Genomic DNA, 24776 nt, shown 5'->3' with positions numbered 1-24776 from the left:
TAATGAGAACATATAAACTATTGCCCAAAAAGTCCTTAGTAAAACATTTTTTACTAACAGGATTTGTCTTTTTTTTTTTCATTTTAAAGTAGATTGTGAGCCCCATATAGGGATCACAATGTACATTTTTCCCTATGTCTTTGTAGAATGGGAGGAAATCCACACAAACAAGGGGAGAACATACAAACTCCTTGCAGATATTGCTCCTGGCAGGATTTAAATCCAGGACTCCCCACTGAGCTACTGTGTTGCCCCCTAAGGGAGCATTCACACTACCGTCTGTGTCCGACAGGTAGTGTCCGCTCCTAGTGTCCGCTCAAAATCTGGCACGGACATTAGGAGCGGACACTAGCTGTTTCCGTGACACCTGTCATTTATTTAAATGGACATCTGGTGCGTTCTTTTGCACTCCGTGCCCGTCCTTCCCTGTCCGCATGTAAAGATGTCCGACTTCTCAAGTTGACAGAAGAAACCTACATGTCGGGTTTTTCTGTCCGCTTGAAAAGTCAGACATCTTTACATGCGGACAGTGAAGGAAGGGCACGGAGTGCAAAAGAACGAACCCGATTTCCATTTAAATAAATGACAGGTGTCACGGACACAGCTAGTGTCCGCTCCTAATGTCCGTGACAGATTTTGAGCGGACACTACCTGTTGGACACAGACGGTAGTGTGAATGCTCCCTAACAGGATTTTTTTTGTCAGTAGAAAAGTATGTGTAAACAACGTGGATAGAGAATTGAAACTGCTCTATTGCACAAGTCAGACAAACTTAGATTATTGGCAATTAAAAGGTGAACTGTAACTCTGTGTAGGCAGCAATAGTAGCAGGAGCAGAAGAAGCACAGAATTCACCCAGTCACAGTCTATGAGCCTATCCTATCTCCATTGAATTCTAGTACTAAACTGCCTGTGTCTTGATTCTCTAAGTTCTCCTTGTTCTATAACTAATGAATGGAATTCACATTGCTTTTCCTGAACTGTTCTATAACCTATGAGGCAGTGAGATGGATCACATATCTATTTGCATGCCCATCATTTACAGCAACTAAAAGTTGAGAACAAATGCACCAGTTTTTTATACTATATAAGACATCAGCATTATTAGGTCCACCCATCACCGTCTTTCGGATGAGAGCCTGTCGGATGTTTCTACAACGTCACTATCATTCACAGACAGTGTCTGAGTCTTTGCACATGTGTATGCTTTGCATGCTTTTCTTGTTCAAACACATGGTTTTGCTACTTTCTCATTGTGCAGCCAATTCTGTTCATTGCCATTTGTTCATTTTCATTAAAAAACGTACAATGTGGAAAATTCGGGTAGAATCCGGTTCGTTACAAACCCATTTGACCATCTCTACTTACAATATATGTTGAATATATGAAGTTAATCACATCCTTTACATACGTCTTATAGCACATTTTTGTCTGTGAGTTCTCTGGTGAGATCTCTCACCAAACCATGAAATATTACTGGAGTGAAGAGTGGCATGTCATGATATGTATCTGTCATGTCAGGGTTCATGTCAGTAGATGAGGATGATGGCAAAGTAGTTCTTCCCAGCTGACTGCAGCTCATTAGGCAACAGGATAGAGACAATGGCAGAAATCCAGCATATCCAGCGATCCAGCGAGTGCTGTGTGTCTCCCCATCTGTGCCGGAGATAGGGCTGTGCCGTTTGGCTGGGAGACTCAGCAGAGCAGCCTCCAAAATGAACACATGCAACTTTACTGACATATGTTTGTGTCATGTTTTACGGAGAGCTGCGGTGTTAAGGGTTGCTGTGCCAAGCAGATTGTGTCGCAATGGCACATTTACTGGAGGATTGTGGGAAGGGGTAGGGGCGATTACATTAGTACAGGCGTAATCTAATGAAATGGCAATATTAAAGGTCTTAATATGGAAGCAAATGGGCCATAGACAACATGGAAATAAGGCCTGGAAAGTGGTAGCACAGCAGTCAAAAACAATGTAGGCAGAGCCTAGTTAATGACGCAAACATTAAAGAGCCAAGACAAGTGTATCAGGACCCCTGGAAACTGTCAAATGCCATTCAAAGAACTGCTTTACTATATTAGAGAAGGGCTGTGTGTAACTACAGTTTCAGTAACCTCTATAGCTGTAGTTATCTGTACAACACAGTTCCATAAAGTGCAGTTACATTCTATGACAACTAATATATTAGCTTCCATAGCAGGTGTCACCCAGCTTACCCAGACTTAAAGAGGACCTTTCACCTCCTGGGGCACATGCAGTGTAATACACCGCTAGAAAGCCGACAGAGCGCTGAATTCATCACACATTCTGTGCCCCCAGCGAAGAGCTATCGGTGCCAGTACCGTAGCTCTTCACTGTCAGAAGGGCGTTTCTGACAGTCAGTCAGGACCGCCCTTCCTCACATCAGCGTCTATTATGCTGCACTGTGAGAGGGGGCACTGCTTACCACCTAGTGATGACGCTGAGCGGTGAGGAACGTTCCCTCCCAGTACTAGTCTATGGACGAGTACTATCAGGAAGGGAGGGAGGTGTTCCTCACCGCTCTCACAGTACAGCGCTATTGACGCTGCTGTGAGGAAGGGCATTCTGATTGACTGTCAGAAACACCCTTCTGACAGTGAAGAGCTATGGTACCCGCTCTTCGCCGGGGGCATAGAACGTGAAAGTCGGCTTTCTAGTGGTGTATTGAACCGCATGTGCCCCAGGTGGTGGAAGGTCCTCTTTAATGTACACTTACAGTATGCACTAGAACAGCCACTGAAGATGCTTTGCAAATTATAATGTAAGAATGGCATGCAATTTTCTATGTTGTAAAACTGGCCTAAAAATGGAAGCATATTTAATTTTAAAAAAATGGCTAACTATAAGGTAAAAGAGTTTTGCCATATCTAACTTTGTAGAAAATCAAAAATTAAACATTCTGCAAATATAAATAAATTTTCTCCATTCATCTTAGTGGTGGTGGTCTTTTGTCCTGATAGGTTGCCAATAGATGCAGGAACTTTCTATATTCTGGCAATTGTCAGAAAGCCAGCCATAATTTCCTTATTCCTTACACAGAAGCAGGCACGGGAAGATAAACTGGCCACAATAAGGACGTGCAAGATCATAGAAAATTCATCCGCTCATTGGTAACCTATCAAGACAAAACACTGTCACCATTAAGATGTTTAGAGATATAAAACTCTGCAAATATTTGAATTATTTATATCTGCAGAAATGTTAACCATTTGTCCACAAATTAAAAATGTTCATAGGAAAACCCCTTTATCAACTTAAAACAAAATGCAAACTCTCTTATTCTATTTAATGGGAGTTTAATGGCTTTATATCCTCATGCCCAAAAACATTATTATGAACATTTGCAAGCGGTAGAAATCTCTTGCCCTTCCTCCATAAATCTTGTGTTCTAGATGAGTGAATCCTGAACAATTACATCTCGTCCAATTAAATTAGACCTAATTCTTCTAAGTATCTAATGCTCGCTCCATTAACCATTCTTAGTATCATTTGTGGCTTGGTGAGGGAAAAGAGTGATGTCTCGTACCTGGGATCTGCCCTTACCTTCAGGTCACAAGGTCCCCCTACCCCTTTTACCCCTTCACTGCATCTAAATGGGTCAGAAATTGATGCCTTTGCAAGCCACCTTTTCATTTGTGCATAGTCTTAAAGACCATTGACGTTTTGCTCAGAGTCCTGGGAAAAATATGCAAATAGGTTTTCCATCAAGCAAAATGGAAAAAGGAAAACATGAGGATTTTATGGGGACCTTATGTGGGTGCAAAATGTGTATACATTTGTAAAACAAACAAATGAAAAAGATGAAGTAGAAAAAAAAAGTCAGTACTACACCCATGTCATAGGTTCTAGCCCTGCTCCTGATGACACAGCAATTGAGATGGGTGAACTGATTCATCATTCAACCTAAATATTACAAATTGTTTATTTCTTACTGAAACCAAACAAATGCCAATATCTATCTATCTATCTATCTATCTATCTATCTATCTATCTATCTATTTCCTATCTATCTATCTATCTATCTATCTATCTATCTATCTATCTAATAAAATATATTACTATATAAATTACTATATAAGCATGATGACAGCCATTTACAGTAATGGTTGAGATGAGTGAAGGGTCTGAGTTTCATCTCACTGCATCATACTGAGCACTCAGCTCTGAAAAAATTGAGGGAGAATATCTGTGCTGCTGTATATAGAGTATTGTAATGCTCATACAGTCCTATGAAAAAGTTTGGGCACCCCTATTAATTTTAATCATTTTTAGTTCTAAATATTTTGGTGTTTGCAGCAGCCATTTTAGTTTGACATATCTAATAACTGATAGACACAGTAATATTTCAGGATTGAAATGAGGTTTATTGTACTAACAGAAAATGTGCAATATACATTAAACCAAAATTTGACCGGTGCAAAAGTATGGGCACCTCAACAGAAAAGTGACATTAATATTTAGTAGATCCTCCTTTTGCAAAGATAACGGCCTCTAGTCACTTCCTGTAGCTTTCAATCAGTTCCTGGATGAAGGTATTTTGGACCATTCCTCTTTACAAAATAATTCAAGTTCAGTTAAGTTTGATGGTCGCCGAGCATGGGCAGACTGCTCTCAAATGATCTGAAAACAAAGATTGTTTAACATAGTTGTTCATGGGAAGGATACAAAAAGTTGTCTCAGAGATTTAACCTGTCAGTTTCCACTGTGAGGAACATAGTAAGGAAATGGAAGACCACAGGGACAGTTCTTGTTAAGCCCAGAAGTGGCAGGCCAAGAAAAATATCAGAAAGGCAGAGAAGAAGAATGGTGAGAACAGTCAAGGACAATCCACAGACCACTTCCAAAGAGCTGCAGCATCATCTTGCTGCAGATGGTGTCACTGTGCATCGGTCAACAATACAGCGCACTTTGCACAAGGAGAAGCTGTATGGGAGAGTGATGAGAAAGAAGCCGTTTCTGCAAGTACGCCACAAACAGAGTCGCCTGAGGTATGCAAAAGCACATTTGGTCAAGCCAGCTTCATTTTGGAAGAAGGTCCTGTGGACTGATGAAACAAAGATTGAGTTGTTTGGTCATACAAAAAGGCGTTATGCATGGCGTCCAAAAAAAACAGCATTCCAAGAAAAACACTTGCTACCCACTGTAAAATTTGGTGGAGGTTCCATCATGCTTTGGGGCTGTGTGGCCAATGCCGGCACCGGGAATCTTGTTAAAGTTGAGGGTTGCATGGATTCCACTCAGTATCAGCAGATTCTTGAGAATAATGTTCAAGAATCAGTGACGAAGTTGAAGTTACGCCGGGGATGGATATTTCAGCAAGACAATGATCTAAAACACCGCTCCAAATCGACTCAGGCATTCATGCAGAGGAACAATTACAATGTTCTGGAATGGCCATCCCAGTCCCCAGACTTGAATATCATTGAACATCTGTGGGATGATTTGAAGCGGGCTGTCCATGCTCGGCGACCATCTAACTTAACTGAACTTGAATTGTTTTGTAAAGAGGAATGGTCCAAAATCCCTTCATCCAGGATCCAGGAACTGAATAAAAGCTACAGGAAGCGACTAGAGGCCGTTATCTTTGCAAAAGGAGGATCTACTAAATATTAATGTCACTTTTCTGTTGAGGTGCCCATACTTTTGCACCGGTCAAATTTTGGTTTAATGCATATTGCACATTTTCTGTTAGTACAATAAACCTCATTTCAATCCTGAAATATTACTGTGTCCATCAGTTATTAGATATATCAAACTGAAATGGCTGCTGCAAACACCAAAATATTTAGAACTAAAAATGATTAAGATTAATAGGGGTGCCCAAACTTTTTCATAGGACTGTATATACAGTAACTGCTCATATGCTCAACCTGCACAAATGTAAACAAAAATTTCATTTTTTTTGTTGCTGCTCATATATACAGTACAGTATTGTAGCCTATGCATAGCTAAAAAAAAACATTATCTGTAATTTAAGCGTTTTTTTGTTGTATATACAGTCTTGCAGCCTGTGCTAATCTAAAAACAATCCTTATGTTGTTTCATCACCTGATAGCAGTGCACAGATTTGCTGGAGAATATCTAGCCGTTATTATTTTTAAGGAGAAAAAGAGTTGTCCCTCCATGATATCGCCCTATGAGCCTCTCCTTGTAAACGTCCAAGTGGAGCAGGACTTGTGGGCAGCGGCAATACATAGCTTGGGTCGATATTTTGATCATCAAAGGCTATAGTCTAGAAACACAAGACAAGGTGCTTGCCAGTACTACTACTGACATCACCTTATGGGTGCAGAGTAGACACAGTTTTAACACCATTCAGGACCCATCCTCATCCTCCAGTTCCTCCAAACCAGACCATTTCCCACCTCAAATTCACCAGAGTAAGCCATTACACACTCCCCTCCCTCAGTGTCTGGCATTGTTGCATATGCTAGAGTATCAATTTGAGCAGCAGAATATGATTACTGGATGCAGAAAACCACAGACACAATGGATAACTGAGAGAGGAAGAAGAACAACTGACATGATCGGTTTTGGAAGATAGTCCAGCTTAATCAGCTGGAAAGCTAATAGGCCGTAGGTACACTAATAGTATGCCCCAAGTTTTTCTTAAAATTATGTAAATTGTCACTCTCTACACTACTTGTTGCCGTCCCAATTACTAGAGGTCTCAATGTTTGCGGGACAAATTTTTCTTCACGATACTACCATTATTTATTCTGTACAATGTACTAGGAAGCTGTAAAAAAATCAGAATGGAGTGAATTTGAAGAAAAAGTGCACTTTCTTACGGACGGTTTTACAGCGTTCACTGTGCAGCCAAAATGACATGTCACCTGTATTCTATATTTCAGTACGATTCCAAGGATACCAAATTTATATGGCTTTATTTACATTTTAACCCATAACAAAAGTGTGCAAATTTTTTTTTCCTAAAAGTCGCCATATTCTGACTCCCGTAACATTTTTTTTAATACTTCCATGTATGGAGATACATAGTGCAGTGGATGGGTCCTGAATGGTGTTATACCTGTACCTGCTCTGCTTTTTCTGCAGGACCAGATGTACTTTTTTAATTATATCCCTTTGGGTAAGTGCTATTGCTTTGATCACTTTTTATTCAAATTTTTATTAGAGGCAAAACAGTGGAAAAACGGCGGTTTGACGCTTTGGACTTTTTTTTCCCCCGCTACGGCGGTTTGACGCTTTGGACTTTTTTTTCCCCGCTATGGCGTTTACCAGCGCATCCTTTTTACCTTCCACTAATCTTTGAAGTATTCTTAAAATACATAAGCACAAGGTCTTGGCGAAGGCAAGCCGTAAAAGATGGTGGAAGATGAAATAATATGTTGGCGTTCAAAATAACATAACTTTACAACAAAGGACCAAAACCAAAATTTGGGTATGAATGTTTTCCGAATCTTTTTTTATACCATAGACTTAGGCAAACATTCAGACTCCTATGTGGCAGCGGCTGTCGTCTCTGAAACGTTTCCTGGTTCCCGTGTACAGATTCATTTGTACGATCCTGATGAATTTGCCCCAGGGAGCTGAAACCTAAACATGCAATTTGTTTTTGTAACTAATTCAGCAGAGTGCCTGGATTCACATGTAATAAGTCACAATCTCCATATTTATACGGATCTCAGCGTGTTTATTTGCAGGAGTTCCTCGGACTTATAATTTGTTTTGTTATTGTGCATTTCATTAAGTCACTTCAGTTTACTGTGCATTCTGTGCATTTTATTAACTAAGATGAAACATTGAGCCAGAAATATTATTAGTATTTTAAGCCAGTTTTCTGGCATAAAAAAAGTTGCAAACCTCGGGTTTGCAACTTTTAAGTGCCTGTTGTGACATAAATTATGACATCTGGTTTTTTTGCATGGCCCACAGGAGACTATCTATTATCATTGACAGATCATTGATGCCTGAAAATTGGTGTAAACGATGCTGAAAATCTATGCCAGTTTTCAGGTGGGATATATTTCACTCCAAGCGCACGGCTGGTGGAGGTCACGTCTCATTTATGAGGAGTCGTGTGCCAACATAGGAGATATGAAGGCTGCTATAGCCAACTACCCCATTAAGTCTTATCTGGATAATGCAGGTAAAATAACTCTCTGAAATGTTTAATGCATGAAAAATTAGTAATGCTGCAAGTCACCCCAAACCATGCCCATATCTTCTCATTATGGGTCAGGGACAACACTTGAAAAAGAGCAGAGCAGAAAGATCCTCGTAAGTCCTTCCTTTAAAAAAGTAAAGCCCTGTGCAGGTGCCCAACTTGGATTGTAGGAGGTATGAGAAAAAGCATAGTTTGGACTTGAGTTCTCATTCTCATAGATATAGGGGGGCCCAGCGCCACACCTCCCATGAGGTGACCTGAAGCGACCACTTCAGGCGGCGCTATGCCAGGGCCCCGGGGTGGGCGGCATTTTTGCTTACCTTGCTTGGACTGGCTTAGCGTCACCGAGCGGTGGATTGGGGAGACCGCTGGAGCAGCGCTGCTCCAGCGGCCTCCCCTTACGCTCAGGCTGGGCGTGGGGTGGCTGGGGTGGCCTTTGCATTGACCACATTGGCTGAATATTCTGCAGATTTTCTGCTGCTGAATAGTAGATGGAACATTTTCGGCACTTACAGTAGCAGTTAAGTGGATTGGGTTTAACCCCTTATTGACCAATGAAGTACTTGTACGTCATTAGTTGCCAGTGGTTGTATAGAGAAGGCTCAGGAACTGAATGCTCTCCATACACAGCATTTGCTGGCTGTATAATCCATATACAGCACCCGCCACTGATCGCAACTGTTAAGGCGACAGCAGCACCTAAAATGTGCAGGTAACATGGGTCATTGGACCTGGTCATTGGAGGGTGGCGATTAGTTGCCAAGACAGCTGGGAACCTATTAAAGGCTCCCTAGCTTGTCATTATCATAGTTCTATTACACGTATAATAGAATATGGGGGTATTGTCACTCCTTAGGGAGAGACTACCTTGTAGGTGTGTGGAGTCTTATAAAGCCATTTTCGCGCCACTGTGGGGATCATGGGAAGAATATGCAAATATGTTTCCCAAGATGTAAATAGAGCATACAGAGACACTGTTTCCCTATTTACATCTTGGGAAACATATTTGCATATTCTTCCCACGTATAATAGAAGTCAATGGATTTTACTATACACTGCAATACCTTAGTATTGAAGTATATTGTATGAGCGATTAGACCCCCTAGGGTTCAAAGTCCCTAGGGAGGCTGAAATTAAAAGAAAAGAAAAGTTTTTCAAATGAAAAAAAAAAAACCCACAAAAAACACAAACGTTCAAATCAACCCGCCTTTCCCTAGATCACACATAAAACAAATAAACCATAATAAACATAGACACTTTAGGTATTCCCAAGCTCCAAAGTGCCCGAACTATTAAAATATAATAATATTTATTCCATATGGTGAATGTCATAGTGGAGAAAAAAAATAAATAGCCAAATAGTTTTAATTTCATAAAAGATATCAAAACATTACAAATACTATATAAATTTGGTATTACCATAATCGTACTAACCCACAGAATACAGGTAACATGTCATTTTCACCATATAGCGAATGCAGTAAAAATTAAATCCATAAGACATTGGCGCAAGTTTTTTTTTTTCCCAATTCCACCTCATTCTGAATTTTCCAGCCTCCCAGTATATTGTACAAGATATTGAATAGTGCCATTACAAAGTACAATTTGTCTTGCAAACAATAAGCCATTATGTGACATTATGTGAAAAATACTCAGAAATGAAAAGTGTCTCAGTCTTTAAAGAGGACCTTTCATCAGATTGGGCACAGGCAGTTCTATATACTGCTGGAAAGCTGACAGTGCGCTGAATTCAGTGCACTGTCGGATTTCCCAATCTGTGCCCTGGGTAAAGCGCTATCGGTCCCGGTACTGTAGCGCTTTACAGTCAGAAGGGCGTTCCTGACAGTCAGGAACGTCCTTCAACCACAGCAGAGCCTATAGCACTGTACTGCGTGAGCGGGGAGGAACGCCCCCTCCATCTGCTCACAGTGCTCATCCATAGACGAGTATTATCAGGAGGGGAGGGGGCGTTCCTCCCCGCTCCACAGTACAGCGCAATAGGCGCTGCTGGGCAGAAGGACGTTCCTGACAGAGTGTCAGAAATGCCCTTCTGACTGTAAAGCCCTACGGTACCAGGACCGATAGCGCTTTACCCAGGGCACAGATCGGGAAAGCCAATACTGCGCTGAATTCAGCGCACTGTCAGCTTTCCAGCAGTATATAGAACTGCCTGTGCCCAATCTGATGAAAGATCCTCTTTAAGGGGTTAAGCAAATCTCATTCACTCACTGGTAGAGTTTATTAAAAGGGTTACACTATGAAAACTATTTATCCCCAATTCATAGGCTAGGGGAAAAATTGCTGGCTGGCTGGTTGGGATCTGATCACTTCCATTGATCCAGAGCACATGCGTTTTATCTTCACTGTGAATTTTGCAATGGTCATAGAACTTTTGTGGTATAGACCTTCTAAGACTGAGGCCCCACATTGTGGAAACACAGGTTTTTTTGTTGCAGATTTTGTTTGCGGTTTTTTGAGCCAAAGCCAAGAGTGGATTGAGCAAAAGGGAGAAGTATATATATCTCCCATTCCGCTTGTAGCCATCCTTGGCTTTGGCTCAAAAAACCGCAATAAAATCTGCAATAAGTAAAGCTACATTTCTGCAACTTGGGGCCTCAGCCTAAGACTGGCCTTTTCTAGGCTAGTCTTAATCGATTCTACAACTGTAGCAAATGCATCTGAATTATTATGAGACTCTGGCTTTATTATGATTGTAGCATATATTGGAAAGTCCTGTGTACCAGAATTGAATTTTACCTCAGCCAAGGACTGGTGTAGATTTCAGGTATAACACACATCAGTTTTCTGGTGGGCCCGTGTGAGTTTTATTAAATCTGACATACTGAGGCGTCTGCACAGCAGTTTGCCTTGATCCCCTCCCTACTTTGTCCACTGTGTTAGAAAGTGTCGATTGTGGTACAAAAACAAAGTGGCCATCTTTGATGCAGATCATAGCTGTTTGTCGTAGATGCCGGTTTTCATAATTCCCTGCACAGTGAGAGAAATATTTAGATGAAATTGGCATGTTCTGCAGATTCTGAATGTGAACTCTGCAGCAAATCCACAGAATTACACAACAAAGTCCACAACAAAAAACACACATGGTACACTTCTTGTTTTCTTGTGGCTACAGGTTTCCAGTAGATATGAACATAACTCTGATGTATTTATACCTTAATAGTGCAGCCTAAGACTGGATGACATAGTTTACCAACTCTAGTCTTTCATGTGCTGTTTCCAGGGAGCAAGTTCCTATTAACCACCTTATTTCCAATACCTACTCACTTTTCCAGCACAATGTTCACTACATTGTGGGCAGAAGGCAGGGCGCTACTTATACCAAGTACCTTCCGCTATATTAATCAGATTTCTGTGAACGAAAAATAAATGTACTCTAGGTGGAGGTCCCCTTAAATATTCCCATTAGAATTTAGTGCAGGGTGGTACACACCAACAGGTAATGAGGGACGGTTATATGCCCTCCAGCACAGCTAAGTAGCAGCACTTTTCATTACCTCTGAGAGCTCTTTATGCTTCATATGAGCTGTCTCGTGCATTCTGAATTAATTTGCTGTTTTTCTCTCGTGCTTGACTGAGAAACTAAACCATTAACCCAACTCATTTCAGTGAAATAATTTCTCACGTTGAGTGCAATTCCTCCCAGCCTCACAGGCGAGAACTGCGATCAAGCTCCTTTCCTAAAATTCCTTCTCAGTGTAAGGCAGGAAGAACAAGGATCACACAGAGCGCAGTGTGGAGGGAATGAGAGATGCTCATTAGTGGAAGAGATGCGCCAACGAGCTTCAGAGTCATAACCGGGGAACGTCTCCTGAACCGCTCATCTGATGGCTGCTGCCGAGAATGAGATCCAAAAATCACAAGATTCTTCACTGCCTAATACAACATAATCTGTTGCATCTGTATGGCTAATGTAAGAAACTATTTCAATATATGGCGCCAATGTATTCCTCAGCGCTTTACAGATATTATCACTCACTGTCCCAAGTAAGACTCACAATCTATGTTCTCACTCAGCATGTCTTTGGAGGGTGGTATGAAATCCACACAAACTCCATGCAGATGTTATCCTTGGCCGGATTCCAACCCAGGATACCAAGTTGGCAAGGCAACAGTGCTCACAACTGAGACGCCATTTTCAAGGCAGTATAAAAGTATAAACCACACAGCTTTCACAGGCAACAGAATGGCATATCTACCTGCAATGGACCGTGTAACATAACACACTGACAGAGGAAAGCATGGTAATATGTAGGACACGGTCATCACATGGATTGTCATGGATTGTTTCTCATAAACCTGGAAATAAACGAATCATGAGAATAGAATTAATAAGACAAGAATTTATATTTACTGTTCTTTCTTTTATTCCCCTTTATATTTCAGAGGAAGAAGTTTAGTCATACACCAAGAAATCTAGTATCAACTAGAAAAACTTGTCACCATTTTGAATACAAAGCAGTGAGTGCTGTAAGGCTTAAAGGGGCTCTATCATTGGGAAAAGTCATTTTTAGCTAAGCACATTCTTACATAGCCTTTAGAAAGGCTATTTCACATGTACCTTTTGTATGTAAATTGCCTCAGTAGTTTTTGAATGAGACCATCTTTATTTATATGCTAATTCGCCTCTATTGTGCACTCCGGAAGTGTCTGTGTGCACCCTCTCTGCTATTCTCTATGTGTGTGAGAGCAGAGAGTCTGCTGTGTTGATGACTCATCTCTCTGCTCTCATACACATGAAGAATAGCAGACACTTCCGAAGTGCACGGAGGAGGCTCATTATCATATGAATAAAAAAGGACTTATTTAAAAACTACTGAGGCGATTTACATACAAAAGGTAGGTGTGGAATAGCTTTTCTAAAGCCTATGCAAGGATGTACTTAGTTAAAAATGACTTTTCCCAATGATATAGTCCCTTTAATGTAGCATGTACTGTAAACTCATAGTTGTACAGGATACATATTGCAATGTATTTACAATGTGACCTAGATTTACTAATAGTTAGACAAATAGTTAGACAGTCCAAACTTAGCCTATGTTCACATCTGTGCTTAGTGTCCATCCAGTGCAAGTCCATTAGATAGTGCTGAATGACAAGTACTTTAAGCCTGACTTATTCGTCCAGCAATTTCAGTTTAAAAAACGGACAGCCAGCTGACCCAATGAACCCTAATATAGCTAATGGGATCCCTCGGTATCCATTTGTTTCTGTCATGATTTCCATCATCAGACGAGCCATTTTTCTGTTCTTCTGGTCTTCTAACGGTAATGTCATGTATCCTCACAGTGATTCCTGTATCAGAATAGTGAGTGCAGCTATGGAGTATAATAAAGGATATAACTCAGGATCAGTGCACACTGACTCAACCACCAGAACAGTGACTGCAAATATGGTGTAAATTATATGTAACGATAGTACACAGTGACTTCACGGCTGTTTTAACACATTATTAGGCGCCGTTCAAGTTTTCATAAGTGGGCCTTCCACACAATTTAATGTCCCTCATGTGGCCCACACAATATAGTGTCCTCCCAGTGACCATTTAATCAATATATTACATACAAATTAAAAAATATGTTATATTCACCTAACCCACTTCCCCCGCCACAGACATCCTCAGCCAAAGTCTTAACAGTGGAGCAAGGAGAAGATAGCTCTGTGCTCTACAATTGTATTAAACTTTATCTGTGTCCTAAGGATGCAGATAGAGTTGACAATGCTGCCTGTTGCAAGATATTACCTGAAATATGGGATTATCCTGCTTGAACGGGGTTGGCTGATGCGGCCTCACTACTATAGGGTCTAGTACAGATGCACGATTTGCCTTATGGTTAAAATGGCTTTGAGTGAGTGCAGCTTGTGAGTATAATACAGAATGCCGCTCAGGATCTGATTAAACGAATAAATTAATGAATACATTCATTAGACTCCATTTTGAAGGCTAAGAAATTGTATTCACATTGACAGTAATGAAAAATTACAGAATGATGCAGAAGAAGCAGCAATTTGCTTGTTCTGTAACTGATCTGTCACAATACCTGGTGAATAGCTCTGATTGCACGTCGTGTGAGCGAGGCTGTAATTCACCTATCACTCAAGAAACGCGTCGGCCTAGAGACATTTATAGAACAACTCATGACCACCACTAATCATCTACCTTAAAGCCTATGTCTATTACATCTTTGTATCAATTTTTATTTATCTTTGAATTGGATGTATTTGGAGTTAAAATAATTTTTGTAATTGGATTTAATTATGAAATTGCTTTGCTTGCTTATATAAGCTCTACAATACAAGCTGTAGAATGCCATATCTTATCTAATCCACTGACTGCTCAACACTTTCTTCCCCATGCCTTTTGCTCTTCTGAACTAACTTTTAGGCTGATCTATGACCAACTCAAAGTTCAGTTTTGACCTGATCATAAATAAAGATGGACGAGACTGAGAAGATTTGTTTCGTCCTATGTTCAGATGAAGCACCATGGAATTAGGCCTTAAAGGTGACATGGGCACGCTGATGGCACTACCTCAGTGCCTTGAAGCTATATATTTGAAATTTTGCTCTCTTATATAGTAAAGTTATTTTAGTGCTCTTTTATTCACTACTAGAGATGAGCGAACACTAAAATGTTCGAGGTTCGAAATTCGATTCGAACAGCCGCTCAATGTTCGTGTGTTCGAATGGGTTTCGAACCCCATTATAGTCTATGGGGAACAGATACTCGTTAAGGGGGAAACCCAAATCCGTGTCTGGAGGGTCACCAAGTCCACTATGACACCCCAGGAAATGATGCCAACACCTCTGGAATGACACTGGGACAGCAGGGGAAGCATGTCTGGGGGCATCTAACACACCAAAGACCCTCTATTACCCCAACATCACAGCCTAACAACTACACACTTTACACACTCAATACCACCTCTCTGACAGTAGGAAAACACCTTGAAACATGTGTATTTGGCACTTGCAGTGAGGAGAGCTTGTCACCAGCAGTGAATTTGGCCCTTGTAGTAAGTTGAGGTTGGCACCAACATTTGTTTTGAAAATCAGGGTGGATTGAGCCTCTAACCAGCAGAGTTTGGGCAAATTCATGGTGGAGGGAGACTCTAAACACCCCAGTTTGGGCAAATTCATGGTGGAGGGAGCCTCTAAAAACCCCAGTTTGGACCAATTCATGGTGGAGGGAGCCTCTAACCAGCCCAGTGTGGGCAAATTCATGGTGGAGGGAGCCTCTAACCAGCCCAGTTTGGACCAATTAATGGTGGAGGGAGCCTCTAAACAGCCAAGTTTTGGGAAATTCATGGTGGAGGGAGCCTCTAACCAGCCCAGTTTGGACCAATTCATGGTGGAGGGAGCCTCTAAACAGCCCAGTTTGGGCAAATTCATGGTGGAGGGAGCCTCTAAAAAACCCAGTTTGGACCAATTCATGGTGGAGGGAGCCTCTAACCAGCCCAGTTTGGACCAATTAATGGTGGAGGGAGCCTCTAAACAGCCAAGTTTGGGCAAATTCATGGTGGAGGGAGCCTCTAACCACCCCAGTTTGGACCAATTCATGGTGGAGGGAGCCTCTAAACAGCCAAGTTTGGACCAATTCATGGTGGAGGGAGCCTCTAAAAACCCCAGTTTGGACCAATTCATGGTGGAGGGAGCCTCTAACCAGCCCAGTTTGGGCAAATTCATGGTGGAGGGAGCCTCTAAACAGCCCAGTTTGGGCAAATTCATGGTGGAGGGAGCCTCTAACCAGCCCAGTTTGGACCAATTAATGGTGGAGGGAGCCGCTAAACAGCCCAGTTTGGGCAAATTCATGGTGGAGGGAGCCTCTAAACAGCCCAGTTTGGACCAATTCATGGTGGAGGGAGCCTCTAAAAAACCCAGTTTGGACCAATTCATGGTGGAGGGAGCCTCTAAACAGCCCAGTTTGGGCAAATTCATGGTGGAGGGAGCCTCTAACCAGCCCAGTTTGGACCAATTAATGGTGGAGGGAGCCTCTAAACAGCCAAGTTTTGGGAAATTCATGGTGGAGGGAGCCTCTAACCAGCCCAGTTTGGACCAATTAATGGTGGAGGGAGCCTCTAAACAGCCAAGTTTTGGGAAATTCATGGTGGAGGGAGCCTCTAACCAGCCCAGTTTGGACCAATTAATGGTGGAGGGAGCCTCTAAACAGCCCAGTTTGGACCAATTCATGGTGGAGGGAGCCTCTAAACAGCCCAGTTTGGGCAAATTCATGGTGGAGGGAGCCTCTAAAAAACCCAGTTTGGACCAATTCATGGTGGAGGGAGCCTCTAACCAGCCCAGTTTGGGCAAATTCATGGTGGAGGGAGCCTCTAAACAGCCCAGTTTGGGCAAATTCATGGTGGAGGGAGCCTCTAACCAGCCCAGTTTGGACCAATTAATGGTGGAGGGAGCCGCTACACAGCCCAGTTTTGGCAAATTCATGGTGGAGGGAGCCTCTAAACAGCCCAGTTTGGGCAAATTCATGGTGGAGGGAGCCTCTAACCAGCCCAGTTTGGACCAATTAATGGTGGAGGGAGCCTCTAAACAGCCAAGTTTGGACCAATTCATGGTGGAGGGAGCCTCTAAAAACCCCAGTTTGGACCAATTCATGGTGGAGGGAGCCTCTAACCAGCCCAGTTTGGACCAATTAATGGTGGAGGGAGCCTCTAACCAGCCCAGTTTGGACCAATTAATGGTGGAGGGAGCCTCTAACCACCCCAGTTTGGACCAATTCATGGTGGAGGGAGCCTCTAAACAGCCAAGTTTGGACCAATTCATGGTGGAGGGAGCCTCTAAAAACCCCAGTTTGGACCAATTCATGGTGGAGGGAGCCTCTAACCAGCCCAGTTTGGGCAAATTCATGGTGGAGGGAGCCTCTAAACAGCCCAGTTTGGGCAAATTCATGGTGGAGGGAGCCTCTAACCAGCCCAGTTTGGACCAATTAATGGTGGAGGGAGCCGCTAAACAGCCCAGTTTGGACCAATTCATGGTGGAGGGAGCCTCTAAAAACCCCAGTTTGGACCAATTCATGGTGGAGGGAGCCTCTAAAAACCCCAGTTTGGACCAATTCATGGTGGAGGGAGCCTCTAACCAGCCCAGTTTGGGCAAATTCATGGTGGAGGGAGCCTCTAAACAGCCCAGTTTGGGCAAATTCATGGTGGAGGGAGCCTCTAACCAGCCCAGTTTGGACCAATTAATGGTGGAGGGAGCCGCTAAACAGCCCAGTTTGGGCAAATTCATGGTGGAGGGAGCCTCTAAACAGCCCAGTTTGGACCAATTCATGGTGGAGGGAGCCTCTAAAAAACCCAGTTTGGACCAATTCATGGTGGAGGGAGCCTCTAAACAGCCCAGTTTGGGCAAATTCATGGTGGAGGGAGCCTCTAACCAGCCCAGTTTGGACCAATTAATGGTGGAGGGAGCCTCTAAACAGCCAAGTTTTGGGAAATTCATGGTGGAGGGAGCCTCTAACCAGCCCAGTTTGGACCAATTAATGGTGGAGGGAGCCTCTAAACAGCCCAGTTTGGACCAATTCATGGTGGAGGGAGCCTCTAAACAGCCCAGTTTGGGCAAATTCATGGTGGAGGGAGCCTCTAAAAAACCCAGTTTGGACCAATTCATGGTGGAGGGAGCCTCTAACCAGCCCAGTTTGGGCAAATTCATGGTGGAGGGAGCCTCTAAACAGCCCAGTTTGGGCAAATTCATGGTGGAGGGAGCCTCTAACCAGCCCAGTTTGGACCAATTAATGGTGGAGGGAGCCACTAAACAGCCCAGTTTGGGCAAATTCATGGTGGAGGGAGCCTCTAAACAGCCCAGTTTGGACCAATTCATGGTGGAGGGAGCCTCTAAAAAACCCAGTTTGGACCAATTCATGGTGGAGGGAGCCTCTAAACAGCCCAGTTTGGGCAAATTCATGGTGGAGGGAGCCTCTAACCAGCAGAGTTGTGGGAAAGCAGGGTGGAGGGAGCCTCTAACCAGCAGAGTTGGTGGAAATCAGGGTGGAGGGAGCCTCTAACCAGCAGAGTTGGGGGAAATCATGTTGGAGGGAGCCTAGTATTAGCAGAATTGTGCAACGCTTATGGTGGATGAGTATGAGGATGCGGAGGAATTGGAGAGGTTGAGTACAGACATGGAGTTTCATGTTGGGGTGCTTTACACAGGTGGGCACAAAAATGAAGGCTCTATCCAGTGGTGGTTCATTTTTATCAAAGTGAGCCGGTCGGCACTCTCAGCTGACAGACGGGTGCGCTTGTCAGTGATGATGCCACCGGCTGCACTGAACACCCTCTCAGATAGGACGCTGGCGGCAGGACAGGACAGCACCTCCAAGGCATATAGGGCAAGTTCAAGCCACAGGTCCAACTTCGACACCCAATACGTGTAGGGCGCAGAGGGGTCGGAGAGGACAGGGCTGTGGTCGGAAAGGTATTCCCGCAACATGCGCCTATACTTCTCACGCCTGGTGACACTAGGACCCTCCGTGGCGGCACTTTGGCGAGGGGGTGCCATCAAGGTGTCCCAGACCTTAGACAGTGTGCCCCTCGTTTGTGTGGACCGGTGAGAACTTGGTTGCCTACTGGAGGAACTGCCCTCCCTGCCGCCAACGTCACATGCTGGAAACATCTCCATCATATTCTGCACCAATTGCCTGTGGCAAGCATTGATGCGATTGGCCCTCCCCTCTACCGGAATAAAAGACGAGATGTTGTTTTTATACCGGGGGTCAAGGATAGCAAAGATCCAGTACTGGTTGTCCTCCATGATTTTGACAATACGCTTGTCGGTTGTAAAGCACCCCAACATGAACTCAGCCATGTCTGCCACAGTGTTAGTTGGCATGACTCTTCTGGCCCCACCGGAAAGTTCAATCTCCATTTCCTCCTCATCCTCCATGTCTACCCATCCGCGCTGCAACAATGGGACGATTCGAAGTTGCCCGGAAGCCTCCTGTATCACCATCACATCATCGGACAACTCTTCTTCCTCCTCCTCCTCCTCCTCCTCCTCCTCCATTAAACGCAGTGAAGCGGACAGATGTGTGGACCTACTCTCCAGCTGTGACGGATCGGATGCTAACCCTAACTCCTCTGTGTGATCTGAGTTATCCCTGATGTCAATCAGGGATTCTCTCAGAACACACAAGAGCGGGATTGTAAGGCTCACCATCGCATCCTCAGAGCTCACCCTCCTTGTGGACTCCTCAAAGACCCGTAGGATGTCACAAAGGTCTCTCATCCATGGCCACTCATGGATGTGAAACTGAGGCAGCTGACTTTGTGGCACCCTAGGGTTTTGTAGCTGGTATTCCATCAAAGGTCTCTGCTGCTCAACCACTCTATTCAACATCTGAAACGTTGAGTTCCAGCGTGTGGGGACGTCGCACAAAAGCCGGTGTTGTGGCACATGCAGGCGTTGCTGGAGAGATTTTAAGCTAGCAGCGGCTACTGTCGACTTGCGAAAGTGGGCGCACATGCGCCGCACTTTCACCAGTAGCTCTGGAACATTGGGGTAGCTCTTTAGGAAACGTTGCACCACTAGGTTGAAGACGTGGGCCAGGCATGGAACATGTTGGAGTCCGGCAAGCTCCAGAGCTGCTACCAGGTTCCGGCCGTTATCACAAACGACCATGCCTGGGCCCAGGTGCAGCGGCTCAAACCATATTGCCGTCTCATCGAGGAGGGCATCCCTCACCTCGGAGGCAGTGTGCTGTCTGTCCCCCAAGCTGATCAGCTTCAGCACAGCCTGCTGACGTCTACCAACGCCAGTGCTGCAACGTTTCCAACTCGTAGCTGGGGTCAATCTAACAGCGGAGGAGGAGGCGGTGGCGGAGGAGGAGGCGGTGGCGGAGGAGGAGGCGGTAGAGGAGGAGGAGGAGGGGGGTGTTCTTCTCGTGTCCCTGCCAGGAATGTTAGGCGGGGAGACGAGGTACACCGGGCCAGTTTGGGAAGCAGTCCCAGCCTCAACTACATTCACCCAGTGTGCCGTCAGTGAAATGTAGCGTCCCTGTCCGCATGCACTTGTCCACGCGTCGGTGGTCAAGTGGACCTTTGTGCAAAGCGCGGAACTAAGGGCCCGCCTGATGTTGAGTGACACGTGCTGGTGCAAGGCGGGGACGGCACACCGGGAGAAGTAGTGACGGCTAGGGACGGCATAGCGAGGTGCCGCAGTTGCCATCAGGTCCAGGAAGGCGGGAGTTTCAACAAGCCGGAACGCCAACATCTCCTGGGCCAGCAGTTTAGCGATGTTGGCGTTCAAGGCTTGCGCGTGTGGGTGGTTAGCAGTGTATTTCTGCCGCCGCTCCAATGTCTGAGAGATGGTGGGTTGTTGTAAAGAAACGCCTGATGGTGCCTTTGATGGTGCAGGAGAAGGAGATAAGACAGGACCAGGGGAGGATGAGGTAGAAGTCAACAAAGTGGCGGAGGCAGATGAAGTGGTGTCCTGGCTCGTCCTCTGGAGTGCATCGCCAGCACAGTCAGCAGTGGCAGTGGCAGAGGCAGAGGCAGTGGCAGAGGCAGTGGCAGTGGCGTGAACGGCAGGCGGCCTTTGTCCTGCCGTTGCTGCCTGCCACTGATTCCAGTGCTTGGATTCCAAATGACGGCGCATTGAAGTGGTGGACAGGTTGCTCTTCTCAGAGCCCCTAATCAATTTCGAGAGGCAAATTGTGCAGACAACACTATATCTGTCCTCGGCGCATTCCTTGAAAAAACTCCACACCTTCGAGAAACGTGCCCTCGAGGTGGGAGTTTTTCGGGGCTGGGTACGAACTGGAACATCTTGGGAGATTCCGGGTGTGGCCTGGCTTCGCCTAAGCTGCTGACCTCTGCCTCTGCCTCTAGCTACCCTTTTTGGTGCTGCACCTGCCTCAACATCCACACTACTTTCCCCGCTTGACATCCCCCCTGTCCAGGTCGGGTCAGTGTCCTCATCATCCACCACTTCCTCTTCCAACTCCTGTCTCATCTCCTCCTCCCGCACAATGCGCCGGTCAACTGGATGCCCTGACGGCAACTGCGTCACATCATCGTCGATGAGGGTGGGTTGCTGGTCATCCACCACCAAATCGAACGGAGATGGAGGAGACTCTAGTGTTTGAGCATCTGGACACAGATGCTCCTCTGTTAGGTTCGTGGAATCGTGACGTGGAGAGGCAGGTTGAGGGACAATGAAAGGAGCGGAGAACAGCTCTGGGGAGCAGGGACAGTTTGGGTTATTGTTCTGTAAAGCTTCGGAATTTTGGGAGGAAGGAAGACAAGACTGTTGGGTAATAGGAGGAGAGGAGGCAGAGTCTGACTGGCTGCTGGACAATGTGCTGTAAGCGTTCTCTGACAGCCATTGCAAGACCTGTTCCTGGTTCTCGGGCCTACTAAGGTTTGTACCCTGCAGTTTAGTTAATGTGGCAAGCAACCCTGGCACTGTGGAGTGGCGCAATGCTTGCTGCCCCACAGGAGTAGGCACGGGACGCCCTGTGGCTTCACTGCTACCTTGCTCCCCAGAACCATTCCCCCGACCTCGCCCACGGCCTCGTCCACGTCCCTTTCCGGGAGCCTTGCGCATTTTGAATTCCTAGTTAGAAATTGGCACTGTATACCAGTAGTAAAAATTGTGGGTGCACGTAACCCCAATATATTCTTTGAATTCCCAGTCAGACACTGGCACTATATGGCAGTAGCAAGAAATGAGGGTATTTGTATTCCCAATATATTCTTTGAATTCCCAGTCAGACACTGGCACTATATGGCAGTAGCAAGAAATGAGGGTATTTGTATTCCCAATATATTCTTTGAATTCCCAGTCAGACAATGGCACTGTATACCAGTAGTAAAAATTGTGGGTGCACGTAACCCCAATATATTCTTTGAATTCCCAGTCAGACACTGGCACTATATGGCAGTAGCAAGAAATGAGGGTATTTGTATTCCCAATATATTCTTTGAATTCCCAGTCAGACAATGGCACTGTATACCAGTAGTAAAAATTGTGGGTGCACGTAACCCCAATATATTCTTTGAATTCCCAGTCAGACACTGGCACTATATGGCAGTAGCAAGAAATGAGGGTATTTGTATTCCCAATATATTCTTTGAATTCCCAGTCAGACAATGGCACTGTATACCAGTAGTAAAAATTGTGGGTGCACGTAACCCCAATATATTCTTTGAATTCCCAGTCAGACACTGGCACTATATGGCAGTAGCAAGAAATGAGGGTATTTGTATTCCCAATATATTCTTTGAATTCCCAGTCAGACAATGGCACTGTATACCAGTAGTAAAAATTGTGGGTGCACGTAACCCCAATATATTCTTTGAATTACCAGTCAGACACTGGCACTATATGGCAGTAGCAAGAAATGAGGGTATTTGTATTCCCAATATATTCTTTGAATTCCCAGTCAGACAATGGCACTGTATACCAGTAGTAAAAATTGTGGGTGCACGTAACCACAATATATTCTTTGAATTACCAGTCAGAAACTGGCACTATATGGCAGTAGCAAGAAATGAGGGTATTTATAACCCCAATATATTCTTTGAATTCCCAGTCAGACAATGGCACTGTATACCAGTAGTAAAAATTGTGGGTGCACGTAACCACAATATATTCTTTGAATTACCAGTCAGAAACTGGCACTATATGGCAGTAGCAAGAAATGAGGGTATTTATAACCCCAATATATTCTTTGAATTCCCAGTCAGACAATGGCACTGTATACCAGTAGTAAAAATTGTGGGTGCACGTAACCCCAATATATTCTTTGAATTCCCAGTCAGACACTGGCACTATATGGCAGTAGCAAGAAATGAGGGTATTTGTATTCCCAATATATTCTTTGAATTCCCAGTCAGACAATGGCACTGTATACCAGTAGTAAAAATTGTGGGTGCACGTAACCCCAATATATTCTTTGAATTCCCAGTCAGACACTGGCACTATATGGCAGTAGCAAGAAATGAGGGTATTTGTATTCCCAATATATTCTTTGAATTCCCAGTCAGACAATGGCACTGTATACCAGTAGTAAAAATTGTGGGTGCACGTAACCCCAATATATTCTTTGAATTACCAGTCAGACACTGGCACTATATGGCAGTAGCAAGAAATGAGGGTATTTGTATTCCCAATATATTCTTTGAATTCCCAGTCAGACAATGGCACTGTATACCAGTAGTAAAAATTGTGGGTGCACGTAACCCCAATATATTCTTTGAATTCCCAGTCAGACACTGGCACTATATGGCAGTAGCAAGAAATGAGGGTATTTGTATTCCCAATATATTCTTTGAATTCCCAGTCAGACAATGGCACTGTATACCAGTAGTAAAAATTGTGGGTGCACGTAACCCCAATATATTCTTTGAATTCCCAGTCAGACACTGGCACTATATGGCAGTAGCAAGAAATGAGGGTATTTGTATTCCCAATATATTCTTTGAATTCCCAGTCAGACAATGGCACTGTATACCAGTAGTAAAAATTGTGGGTGCACGTAACCCCAATATATTCTTTGAATTCCCAGTCAGACACTGGCACTATATGGCAGTAGCAAGAAATGAGGGTATTTGTATTCCCAATATATTCTTTGAATTCCCAGTCAGACAATGGCACTGTATACCAGTAGTAAAAATTGTGGGTGCACGTAACCACAATATATTCTTTGAATTACCAGTCAGAAACTGGCACTATATGGCAGTAGCAAGAAATGAGGGTATTTATAACCCCAATATATTCTTTGAATTCCCAGTCAGACAATGGCACTGTATACCAGTAGTAAAAATTGTGGGTGCACGTAACCACAATATATTCTTTGAATTACCAGTCAGAAACTGGCACTATATGGCAGTAGCAAGAAATGAGGGTATTTATAACCCCAATATATTCTTTGAATTCCCAGTCAGACAATGGCACTGTATACCAGTAGTAAAAATTGTGGGTGCACGTAACCCCAATATATTCTTTGAATTCCCAGTCAGACACTGGCACTATATGGCAGTAGCAAGAAATGAGGGTATTTGTATTCCCAATATATTCTTTGAATTCCCAGTCAGACAATGGCACTGTATACCAGTAGTAAAAATTGTGGGTGCACGTAACCCCAATATATTCTTTGAATTCCCAGTCAGACACTGGCACTATATGGCAGTAGCAAGAAATGAGGGTATTTGTATTCCCAATATATTCTTTGAATTCCCAGTCAGACAATGGCACTGTATACCAGTAGTAAAAATTGTGGGTGCACGTAACCCCAATATATTCTTTGAATTCCCAGTCAGACACTGGCACTATATGGCAGTAGCAAGAAATGAGGGTATTTGTATTCCCAATATATTCTTTGAATTCCCAGTCAGACAATGGCACTGTATACCAGTAGTAAAAATTGTGGGTGCACGTAACCCCAATATATTCTTTGAATTCCCAGTCAGACACTGGCACTATATGGCAGTAGCAAGAAATGAGGGTATTTGTATTCCCAATATATTCTTTGAATTCCCAGTCAGACAATGGCACTGTATACCAGTAGTAAAAATTGTGGGTGCACGTAACCCCAATATATTCTTTGAATTACCAGTCAGACACTGGCACTATATGGCAGTAGCAAGAAATGAGGGTATT

The sequence above is a fragment of the Leptodactylus fuscus genome, chromosome 6, assembly GCF_031893055.1.
Source record: "Leptodactylus fuscus isolate aLepFus1 chromosome 6, aLepFus1.hap2, whole genome shotgun sequence".
Taxonomy (NCBI): Eukaryota; Metazoa; Chordata; class Amphibia; order Anura; family Leptodactylidae; genus Leptodactylus; species Leptodactylus fuscus.
This window is presented reverse-complemented; position numbering follows the sequence as displayed.